Below are 12644 nucleotides of genomic sequence, written 5' to 3'. Positions count from 1 at the left end.
TAGCAAGGAAGGAAAACAATAGTTATATTTACAATTATATAACTATGTCTGCCAGTTTAATTGAGGAGTGATCCAAATCCAAAATATGTGCTGTTTTGCTTTTGTCTCTTTGCTTGAAATTTGCAATAAAATAATTTTTATTTGATCCTACCCTACCTACATTACTTTCCATGCATATTTATTCACACATACTTACTAGCAATAAATGTTTTCCAATTGATTTTATATTAATATTGGCTAGTGTTTATGAAGCAGGGAGAATCTTACTTTTGCAACTATTAGCATCCTTTGAAGAAAACATATTACAAAGCATTTGGAACTTCAAGTATGAATGTTACATGGCAGCTGTCCATATAATTATTTGACTGATTTTTTTAAATTCTTTATTTTTTTTTCTCTGTTGTACACTTTGAATATTCCCAGTGAGTACTGATAAATATGTAAATATTATCTCAGTGATTTCTGTTCTGGCCTGATGCTCAGTGCTGGAAGTCCTACTGCAGCATCTCAGCACAGTTCTTCAGAACTGGTACAGTTCTGGAACAGGCAGGTAAAATCAAATCACAGAATATTCCTACTGGTTTTTACCAGCTCTCTAAAGTGTCTTTTATTTATGCAAATCACTTTCTAAATTTAATGGAATATCTGTGTGCTTTGAGTGCCTATCTTTTTTGAAGAAAAATATTTTAATGACACTGTTTATTATCTGTTTAATAACCTGCCAGATCTTTATTCAACCCTTATGGAGATAGCATCACCACAAAAGAAAAGGAAAAAAAATTAACAACAAATTCTAATTTGATTTTTTTAGTGGTATGTGTATTATTATTTATTATTTTTGTTTATATTTGCATTGTTGGGTACCTGAAGTGCTGTAGTAATTATTAAGAAGTTTCTTTCTTTGACCATTGTTCAGCTGACTGACTAAATGACTATGATAAGACACTTCAAATTTTTGCTATGTTAAATATATTTATTTTCTTTTTGTTTAAATAACAATGTATCCAAATAAATTTTGCTTAAAATAATTTTCTTAAAAATAACTATCTTATGACTGTATTGGTTTGAAGAACTGTGATTTGACACTACAAAGATACAGACATTTCTGGGTAATTTTGATATAAAACATGATACTTGTTTCATACAATGCCTAATAATGTGAACATTTCTAAAATTAGTGCATATAGGTTACTATTCAGAGTTACTATTCATGTTACTATTCAGAGTCCTATATACTATCCTAGGCTCATGTATTTGCAGGCTTGTATCCCTTATCTGTAATACAAGAAAAATACAGTTTCTGTAAAAATGGAAATACCATTAATTGGTCTGGAGTGTAAATTGACGTTAACAATAGCTTTTTTCTCCTGTTGCTCACAATGTTCCTACATAATTGCATAATCAATCCACAAAAACAAGTCCTTGTAATTTAAAAATCTCTCCCTTCTGGAACTTCCAGAGACAAATAAAGAAGTGTTTTTTAAAACTTGTACATTTCAATAATGTGTGAGTATCAGCATTAAACAGAACGACCTAATTGCCACCTTTCAGTACCTAAAGAGAGCCAACAAGAAAGACAGAAAGGGAGTTTTTACAGGAGCGTGTAGTGACAGGATGAGGGAAAATGGCTTCAAACTGTAAGAAAGTGCGTTTGGATTAGATATTAGGAAGAAAATCTTTATTTTGAGACTGGTGAGGCACTGGGACATATTGTCCAGAGAAACTGTGGATGCCCCATCCCTGGGAATTGCTCAAGGTCAGGTTGGATGGGGCTCCCATCCAACAACCTGATCCAATGAAAGGTGTCCCTACCCATGGCAGGGGGATTGGAAACAGCTGATCTTTAAGGTCCCTTTCAACCCAAACCATTGTATGATTCTGAGACAGATCCTACGCTACCTTTTAAATTGTTATCTTTCCTGATTTTTGAGAACCCAACTATCTTTTTTATCTTTTCATCCTTACTTTGCTCAAGTCATCAGTACTGGTAGGATGCTTTTAGAAATAGCTGATAAGTAACTTAGTGACTTGTTGACTTAGTTCACTAGTTAAAGTTTGAATAGTTGTCAGATTTAATCCTGCAAGTTGCTCTCCTGTGTTCCTTGACTTAGTTTAAGTACTTAAGATCCCTCTTCACAATCATATTTTAATAAATATAGATACTAGCAACAAGAAATATGCCTGAGTTGTGTCTTCTATTCAATTCCTTATACAGAGCCATGCCTTGCAGGACTAATACTTGTCTGATATAATATTCATTAAGTTGAATATACTGCTTCAGTGTTCTAGTTGTTTCTAAATTAGAGGTAAATCTTCAAGTTATTACCAAGGAATTCCACTTATTAAACCAGTGATGAGGAAGACAAACTGAAACTGAAGACTTTTGAAACAATTTTAAACTGTTTTTTACAACTTTCCCGATTAGTTTTTTTAAATTCTAAATATGGAAAAGTGGTTGTATTTTAATAAGTACTTTTGGAAGAGCAGTGTGAAGGTGTAACTCCTTTCAATATTGATCTAAACATTTGGTTTTACCACTAAATAAAAAGAGGTCCAGAGATTGTACAATCAGTAATCCAGAGCTGTATGTCACTGTCTTTTTTAGGTACTTACAAGTGTTCTGATTGTTCAGAGGAACTTTTTATTACTTCTAACTAGCTGTGGTGGCAGTAGGCACATTTCAATTACAAGCATGTATAATGAGAAGAACACGCAGCATTATTCCCTGTTGATTGCACTGCCTTGGAAATGATGTCTAGATGGTGACATTGAACACACGACTCTGGAAGTATTGTCCCAGTTTTTGCTGTCAGACTTTCATTCTTCCGTTCACATGGGCAGCTTTCTTGCAGCTAAAGAAATCTCTGTTTTAGGAGAGGGGAATAAGCTATCACAGCTGGCAGAGGCAAACAGTACAACATGCACAACTGAACAAAAGTAACATCCTGAATTGCCATAAGTAATTGGAGGCGAGAGCTGCTGCAGAAGACAAGATACTAGCTGTTTAAGTTTGAAAGCAGGTTCCCATAGTCTGACTTCTTCTACTCGGAATGTAGATTAATTTGTGATTATAAAGAAGTTCCACCACTCAGATGATTTTTCCCCCTTCCAGTTGTGATACAAATACATGACAAAATGGTAACTGCCATAATGGACAGATTCCTTTTATAGGCTTAGTGTCCTTTTATTGAAGAGAAATATATAAAATATGCTGAGAGATGGTTGTGTGGCTGGTACATGTAGTGGAGAGGGACATGGATAGTCTTTGTAGTGCTCTGTAAATGAATTTTCAGATGTCTGTTCCATTCCTATGGCAGCCTTACAAGCTGTAAGGGACCTTGTGTGTCTGGCAAGTTCATGTCTTGTGAAAAAGTAAGACTGACTGGAAAAAGCCCAGCTCTCAGTGACTGAAGTTATTCACTCCCAAGGGCTATCACAGTGAAAGCATTAGGAATATGAAGTATAAGGAGGCCTTAACCAGTAACATCCAAGTCATCTCAGAGGACTTTGAACTTTAATACTGGCAATAATTATCAATTTTCATGAAACTGAAGTATTGCAGAATTAGCAGTGGCAGCTGTAGAGAATTAAGGGATTGCAACTGTTCCCTCTAAGTGATATATAAAAAAAAGATATGAAGACTTTTTTATTTTAAAATAAAAGTAAGGGGAAAAATGCCTACAAGCTTTAACTTTTTTGAAAGTGTATGCATAGTAGGTATCCTCAGCTGTAAAGTAAGGTTAGCTTACCTAAAACTTCTGTTAACAAAGGCTATTTATTTCCTATGACCTTTTAATATATTTTTATTTAAGAATATATTTTTTTTAAATTACTGTATTCTTCCATGTGACTTTCAGTTTCGTTACAACTACTGCTAAAGACTACTTTGCATAGCAGCTGGATAAACACAAACAATTACAGATGGAATAGCTATGCAACCATTCATCTTTGTACCTACACATTCACGGAGACAGGAGAAGGTGTTTGACACATAGAACAGTGGAGATTATTTTATGCTTCTAAGTGTTGTTGTTCATTTTTGTGACTGATGGAAGAACTGGACTCAAAAGGTCAACCAGAAAAAAAAAAAACAACCCACAATAAATGGTCGGTTTTTCTAAAGCATTTAATTTTGGCAAAACTCAGAGGACTTTCTTTTTTTTTTTTTTAATGTTGTTGTAGGGAAATGAGAGAGCAGGTCTTCAGCACCAAACAAACTGTATTTGAAAATAATGTGATGCAAGAGAAAGAAAGTAAGAAAGAATCCATATTTGTCTTCAAAACTTACCTGAAAAGTTCTGGAACTTACTTAGGAATTAAAAATGAGATAAATTTAAGCATCAGTGGAAGGAAGATATTTTAGAATGGATGAAAAATTGTAAATGTCTTCACAGAAATAGGGATAGCAGTTTGGACAAAATGCAGTCCTTCAAAGTGGTTGCAACAAGATACTACTTGATATAAAAGGAGCATAAACTGAAGACAAACAATATCCTTAAATACTTTTTAAGCTTGTGTGGAAATAACTGTCATGTGGGTCAATCACAGATAACTAGAGATAATGGGTATCTGGCACTTTATTAATGGAGTTCTCCTATCTCACTTGTTTGTCATGGCTTTCAAAATCATAACAGCCTTCTCTGATGGTAATGCTGAGCAGGTGGCAGATGATATTGATATTAGATGCTGGAAGAATCTTTTGTAAGAAAGATTGGAATTTCAGAGTGTAATATGGAAAGCTGGAAAGTCAAATCTGATAAACAGAAGGCTCTAATACAACCGGAAACAGGTAATGGTAGCAGTAGAAAGAGATCAGGAAATCTCTGTATCTAAAACTTGCTTTTCTGGAATGCTTGAATAACATTTCTTATACACTAAATGGTAAGTTGCAAAGGGAATGAATGATTTGTGATGAGCTGTAATGTCCTAAACTTGAGAAGATTTTGTCTCACCTTTTTTCTTGTGTTTCAGAAGTACAATCTCTCTGAGCAGAGATTATTGCAGATTCTTCTTCTGCTATTCTTATTTTGTGTACATAAAAGTAAAAAGCTTTTACTCCAGTGGAATTACAAAACTGGTGATGTTAAATATTTCTAATCAAATGATAATCCAACCGCTTTTGCCAACTTAAAAGTGATCTTTTAGTAAATACTCTGAATGTCACTTGTGTGAAGAATTACTTACCAGGTAATGTTCTGTAAATTAGTGTTTTCATAGATTTTATTCTTGAATTCTGTATTTCCAGCCGGGATAGATTTGTAATCTATCTTCATTCATACTGGCTAACATTCATTCACTAACTTCACTCATACTGGCCATTCTTTTAGCTCTCTACTGCTAATACTGCTGTATTGGAGCACTTCCTATTTAACATGAATATGTGTGTCCCCAAAGTGCTACTCCTATGTAAAGTTTGTCCATCTAAAAATTATTAGATGTTTGAGATCCTTTCTGTGCATTGAAACACTGAAGTGAAAATCATGAGGTAATTTTATTTTTAACTCCTGAGTTTGATTTTTCTGTGATAAACTTCATAGATTTTTTTTAAATCCATGTATCACTGAGATATTTATCCTTGCTTTCATGAGAGAGAGGCTTTCTAGGGCATCATACAGTTTGCCAGAACTGTGGCTTCTGAAAGTCACAATAAGCAGTTTTAAAATGCTTTAAAATATGCTATTCCATGATTTATAATCTTTGTATGTTGTGCATTGTGAGATGTGGTTAGTATAGACATGAGTTATGCATACACAACGTTTCAAAAATTGCCTATGATAAAAGTACACATGAGAAAATACCTTAAAAACATGTAAATTCACTACTAGTAATTTGTCAGTGAGGATCTGTTGGGGAGTGATGGAGTCATGTTCTCTGGACTTTTTCTCTGTATTTTGAAAATTGTGGCACACGTCCTGCTAAGAAAAACCACAGGACAATGGGAAGCATCAGGCCTCCCTTATTTTAAAATTCATGATTGACAAAGTCATTTGTTTTGTAGTCATGCATATTCTTTACTAGTATTTCCCATAAAATATGTTTTCATTTCTTTGCCTGTCAGTTATGTTCATTTGTAATTCTAAAAGGGCTAGTCCATCATGAAATCTCTTCAGCTAAGAGAGGGGAGGGAACTCTGACATGGACTTGGACTCATAGAATCATTTAGGCTGGAAAAGGCCTGTGAGATCATTGACTCCAATTGACACAGTGGGACTTGGCAAGTCCCACTAGGGACATGTTCCCAAGTGCTATGTTTACACATCTGTTAAATACCTCCAGAGATGTTGGCCCTGACACTTCCATAGGTGGTCTGTTTCCGAGCATAAACACTTCCTGTGTAGAAATATTTCCTAATGTCCAATCTAAGCTTCCCCATAGCACAACTCTAGACTATGTCCTCTCATCCTGTCATAGGTTGCCTGGGAGAAGAGAGTGACCTCCACCAGGCCACAAGCTCCTTCCAGGCATCTGTAGAGAGTGGTAAGGTCTCCATTTGAGTCCCTTTGAATCTTCTTTTCTCCAGGCTAAACACCCCCAGCTCCCTCAGCTGCTCCTCACAGCACTTGTGCTCCAGACCCTGCCCCAGCTCCCCTGCCCTTCTCTGGACTCACTCCAGCCCCTCAGTGTCTTTCCTGCACTCAGGGCCCAGAACTGGACACAGCACTCGAGGTGTGGCCTCACCAGTGCCCAGGACAGGGGGACAATCCCTGCCCTGCTCCTGCTGGCCACACCATTGCTGAGCCAGGCCAGGATGCCATTGGCCTTCTTGGCCACCTGGGCACAGCCTGGCTCATGTTCAGCTGCTGCCACCAGCACCCCCAGCTCCTTTCCAGCCACTCTGCCCCAGCCTGTGGAGCTGCCTGGGGTTGTTGTGACCCAAGGGCAGGAGCCAGCACTGGGCCTTGTTGAACCTCACACCATTGGCCTCAGCCCATCATCCAGCCTGTCCTGATCCCTCTGCAGAGCCTTCATCCTTCCTGCAGATCAACACTCCCACCCAAATCAGTGTTATCTTTAGAACTGATGTAGACAAAGAGGACAGGCATTTTGCTAATGGACTTAATAAATATTTCCTGGCAGCAGAACTAGTGGGTTCCATTCCTGACTCTCGACTTTTTAACTAAAAGATTTTGCATGTGCATTTGGAAGAAAGACACAGGCTTCTTTCTTGCCAAAGAGCACTTCAGCAAGTGTGATTTTTTTTTTTTCTTAAAATGTTGGATATTCTGGAAATTATTTTAAAAATTACCCTTACTGGATATCAGAGAAATGTATTTTGTTTTGTCTAACCCTTTAAAAAAAAATCTCTTCTGTTTTGTCCATCTGTTAAAATTCAGCCTAAGGCAGATTCCTGGCAAAACTTAAAATTTAAAATCTGTGGGTTTGTGCAGCTGGCAACATTTCTTCCCGCTTTTCTTCAGCAATTTAAGAGAATTTTACTTGTTATTTATTAAAAGAAAGAGTGTTTAGTCCCATTTACAACATGATTATGTTGTCACTACTGTTGTCTGATAAAAGGCCAGCAGCATGTTTTCTGGTGAGAGAAAAAGTAAGAAAGAACATGTCAACAGTGCTGAGTTGGACCTCCACTTTTTTTTGCTCAGCCACCTGCCGCTTCAGATCTATATAAGGAATATGCCTGCCCTGCAGCCAGCAGAGAAGTACAGTGACAGTAAAGCTATCCACACAGTTGGGCTTGTTTATATCAAGCAATCTGGTGGCAGCAGCATGGAGCCCTATGTGAGTCAAGGTTTTCAGGTGAGAAATGAGAGTTGATTATCTTATGCACTGATGCTTTTAGATCTCTTCCAATGCTTCTGCTATCTCTTTTAAAAGGAGTTTGTGCATTCCTGTAGTAAACCACAGGCACACTTTGAAAGGGGATGCTATTATATCTGACAAATTAAATTTACAATTTACTACATTTTTCAGATGTGTTTAGTTAAAATATTTTGAATTTCTTGTATTCTTTGTTCAAGTATTCAAAGACTAAAATCTTTACAGTATTTGTGTTTCATATGCCATAAATATGTGAGCTGTGCAAGCAAAAAAGATAATATTTATTTACAATGATGATGCATTTTTGCCCCATGTTTCTCAGTTTCTAAGACACTGAAGAGTTTACCCTTATACTAATCAACTCTACTTTGTAGAGATACTTTTTCATTAATAGAGAGACAGATTGTCTTTTCCTCAGCACTGCAGCCCACTCCAAGCAGATGACTAAAGAACCATGGAGAGCATATGCTCGGCTATGGCAGTGAATGCTACACAAGCATTTTTCCTACTGTTGTGAAATGTGGCTGTTAACATCTCTCCATTTTCTCAGTACACTCAAAGACTTATTCAGTTGCTAATGCTGTTTGAGTCATGGAATATCTTTGCCTACCACATGGAAACAGGAGGAAACACATGGAACATATGCTTTAAGGAGGCTCTAAGAGAATATACAAATAGCAATGGTGGAATTCTAGCAATACCCATAGAAATACGGAAAAAATCTTTCAAAGGGGGAAAAAGATATTATAATTTTCCTCTGACTTTTAGAGTTCAAATGTTATATAGACAGTTTGAAAATTAGTTTATGGAAACAATCTAAAATATTAGAAATTCTACTTTTAATTACTGAAGGATTTATATAATCCTGAGTTTAAAATAGACTGTCTTCAAAAATTTAGGTCCATTCACTTTGCAAAGAGATTTGGATATTTGTGCTTACCAAGAGTCATGTATGCTGTTTTACTTTGAAATATCATGGTGATTTAGGACAACTTATAAAGGAATACTGAGTGAACAGATAGTATCTCAGAAAACTCATAATTTTAAGAAACTCATAATTTTAAGTTGTGAATATGGATAAACAGACAATTGATAATCCTTAAGGGTGCATGCTATTAATATAGAAGTCATGCAGACTATGTAGTGTAAGCAGAGAGAGATGACATTGTTCTGTATTACTCACACCATCCAGTGATCCCTGGAAACAGGCAAAGACATGGGTGACTGGAAAAGTTCAAGCAGGTTTGGATGTCATCTAAGGACAGAAAATAACCTGGCAACATTTCTAACCATCTTTAGGAGTTCTGCTTTGATAAAATTAATTTATTTCTGCTGTTTAAGTGAGATCCCACTAGTTCAGTTCTACAGGATAGACTAGATCTAAATTCTATAGAGGTCTGATAATCTTTCCTAAGAAAATCCTAAGAAAATCCCTGACCCTGAGTGTCTAACAGAACAATGACATCAGAAGTAAATCACCTTTGTGGGGTATGATGGGCATCAAGGCAGCTGTTTGACCACTGACATGTTTGATAGTGCTTTTTGTACTGTAAATGTTCTTCAGCTTTTATCATATGATGCCTTGATCCATGGTCATTGAGATAAAAAGAGATTTTTTTTTTTTTTGGTGAAACTCTGAAAGAGAGTGCAGTCATGCAGGTCACCTCACTTTCAGTCATAAATCAAACAAAGCTTTCTGTGACAAAAATAAAAAAATCTCATACTGCTCAAGATTATTTACCCTGCTTATACAAGATAATCAATTCCAACCTCAGAGGGAGGTCACTGCCTGTGGTCATACTTTTAAAGATATTATACTGGCGTCTAGCAGGAGCATGTAACACTGCAGAGCTTGCAGGATTATTTCTGTAACATTTAGAATAAGCAATAGAGTCCATTTTAACCATGTTATTTTAAAACTAATTTTTGCAACCTAATAAATGATTAAAGCCTAATCTATCTGCACTGGTAGGCACTTTTCTGAAACTTTTAGGTGACTATCACATACTTAATTTTGCCTACCTAGAGTATTTTACTGTGTGATTCAGCAAAATAATTAAGCTTATGTAGTTGTGTAGATTTCACCATGATCATGCAGATTCTCAGGATTTGATATACACCTCATTAACTTGGGGAATTGAGATCCAAATATTAATTTTACAGGGTTGCACCCATCCCAATGTATCTTGGATTTGAGTTAGTCTTCTGGGTACAACACTTTGGCATAGCTTTCCCCACAGGATCAATCTTAGAAAGACATCCTAGGGTGACTTTATATGAAAAAATTGCAATTTAAGAATTTCTATTCAACAAAAGAAAGAAAATAAAACCAGGAACCTGTTTTCAGAAAATTGCAATCACATCAGAGTATAGTGAAATCTAACAGGACATTCAATGTCAGTGAGTTATTTTTCAGAAGATTCATCTGGTCATTCCTGTTCCTCAAATTATTTTTTCTAAAGCTTTTAGGTGCAGTGATGGACATAAAAATATTCCACTTTCCATAAATCTACTTTCCAGTACAAAAGAGCTAGTTTTCTCAGTTTATTTCAGATAAATACACAGTGTTTTGTCTGTTCATCATAGTAACTCATCTCTATATTCCCTGACACCTATTGTAAAGACTTCTTTTCAGTCTCTTGCTTTCCAAAATTCCTTCAAAAAATTCCTTCAAAATTTCATTTAGAGTGTGTTAAATTTCAATTTTAATATAAATTAATATTCTACTTTTAGGAGCAGTAATAAAAATATTTGAAAATGAGGACTGTGCTTTCCTTTGCAGAATAGGGCTACTCATATAGTTTATATATCTTGTCTCATGTAACCTTATCAAAGGCAGCTAATAATCTGCCAAATCTGTTCATAACAATCACTTGATGAATTCACTGCTGAGATTTTAAATTTCCACTTTTCTCAACTAACTTGGCACACCTCACTGGCTGATCTGAAAGCTTCATATGATTATGTACTAAACAGTACAATTTTAAGGTTATGCTAAATCTATCAACCACAAATCCAGAGTTTCTCTTTCACTGCTTGCAATATTAAATATGCAGTACTTTTTCTTATGTATTATTTTCTTATATGTATTAGGAATTATTGTATTTAAATAAATAGAATTAATGGTCTGTTTTCAATACATGTAGCAGCAGAATCTAATTCTGACATTTTCATGTCATTTCAATTCTATATTTTCAATTTTTTCTCTGAGGCATGTATCTCACTTAAATTTTGAAAATTAGAGAGTCAAACTCAAATGGCTGGTAAATTCTTTGTGCAAAATTCTATAAATAAACTATGAGGATGAAAATATTTGAGCTAGTAATCTTTCATGCAAATTGAATTCAATCTAGGCAGACTAATGCTCTCAAAAACTCAGTAGAGAAATAATAAAGTCTTTAAGTTTCAGTCTTTATTTATAGGATTGAAAGGGTTTTGTTTCTTTGTTTTACAGGAGATAATTAAAGTGCCACTGAACTTTTTGGGTTAATAATAACATTTGCATCATTCAGTTGTAGTAGCATTAATAGGTCTTCCTTTTAAGGCTGCCACATAGAAAATAAAGCTCTACAACTTTCAATCCTACTTGAGTAAAACTATGCCAAAATATGAAGGAATTCTTTCTTTTGTCTTATCCAATAAGTCTCAAATCACAGTTCAGTGGGTCCCTTGTCCTCACATCAGTGATAGCAGAATATGTATGGTTATTATAGGAATAGTAAAGGGCTCATGATATAGAGTTCATAGCCTTATGTATGCTCACAGCTTTTTGTATGCTCTTTGATGTAATGAAACAGGATGTAGCTGAGGGCATTGCCTTGAGGATGAGCTCCTAAAGGGACTGACCAGGGCTATGTGGCTGAAGCCTGAATAAATCATTTCACTTTTCCCAGGCCTCTCTGGCAAAGTATTACCTGGAGGATAAATGGAAGCTGATGCTCCAGTTGGCATTGAGTTTCCAGAATGAATAAAACACTATCTGGTGTTCTTTAACATCTTCTAGTCTGTTTTATCAACTGCCAGAAAACATTTCAAATTAGCATGTCACTTTCTATAGACAACTGAGAGACAAATTCTCTCAAACACAGCATATTAGGCTAAATAATGTAACATATTGTTTGAAAAATCAATAGATCAAAGTAAGTGGGTTTGGTGTCTCACAGACCCAAACAAAAAGTACATTATAAATGAAATTAAGCACTAAAACTCTGTGAGAAAAGTCCACCACATAACAGTAATTACTCATGTACTTGCTTTGTCCTCCCTTGCCAGTATTTCCTATTTGAAAATTATACCATCAAGAAATAATGCTGATGGCTGTTTTCAAAGGCTTTTTGTCATAACTACTTTCTGAATCTAAGCAAATAGTAAAATTAACAGGAAGTGAACAGCAGCACCGTTCTAAAATCTAAGTATAAAAAAATATAATTTATAGGTATACTATTTTTCAATAAGTGTGCGCTCTTCTTACAGCAAGAGGTATTCAAGATTGATTGCATATTTTAAAAAATTGCAATATTTAAAAAATATTTTTAAAACCTAAGAAAATTGCAGTGTCATCTGCATTCCACCAGAAATGCCTCTTGAGAAGGAGTTGAATTTGCCATCACAGATGTTCACCAACAGAAGTAAGATTTCCTTTTTCCCCAGTTGAAGTCTCTTCCTTTATCATTCCCTAAGTAAGGTTTTTTTCCTCAGAACTACCTCACTGAGGATGACTCTACCCTGTGATGAGTTCTCCAGTGAGGAAGTGATTTCTCTGTAGATCTTGGACTACTGTAAAGAAAACCTTTTGGATTTCTTAGGTGTGAAATTAATTGAGTTGTAAAAATCAACAGGAAATCTAGTAATAAAACAATTGAGAATAT

The sequence above is a fragment of the Poecile atricapillus genome, chromosome Z (genome assembly GCF_030490865.1).
Source record: "Poecile atricapillus isolate bPoeAtr1 chromosome Z, bPoeAtr1.hap1, whole genome shotgun sequence".
NCBI classification, from domain to species: domain Eukaryota; kingdom Metazoa; phylum Chordata; class Aves; order Passeriformes; family Paridae; genus Poecile; species Poecile atricapillus.
The sequence above is the reverse complement of the archived record's forward strand: the minus strand, read 5'-3'. Positions refer to the sequence as shown.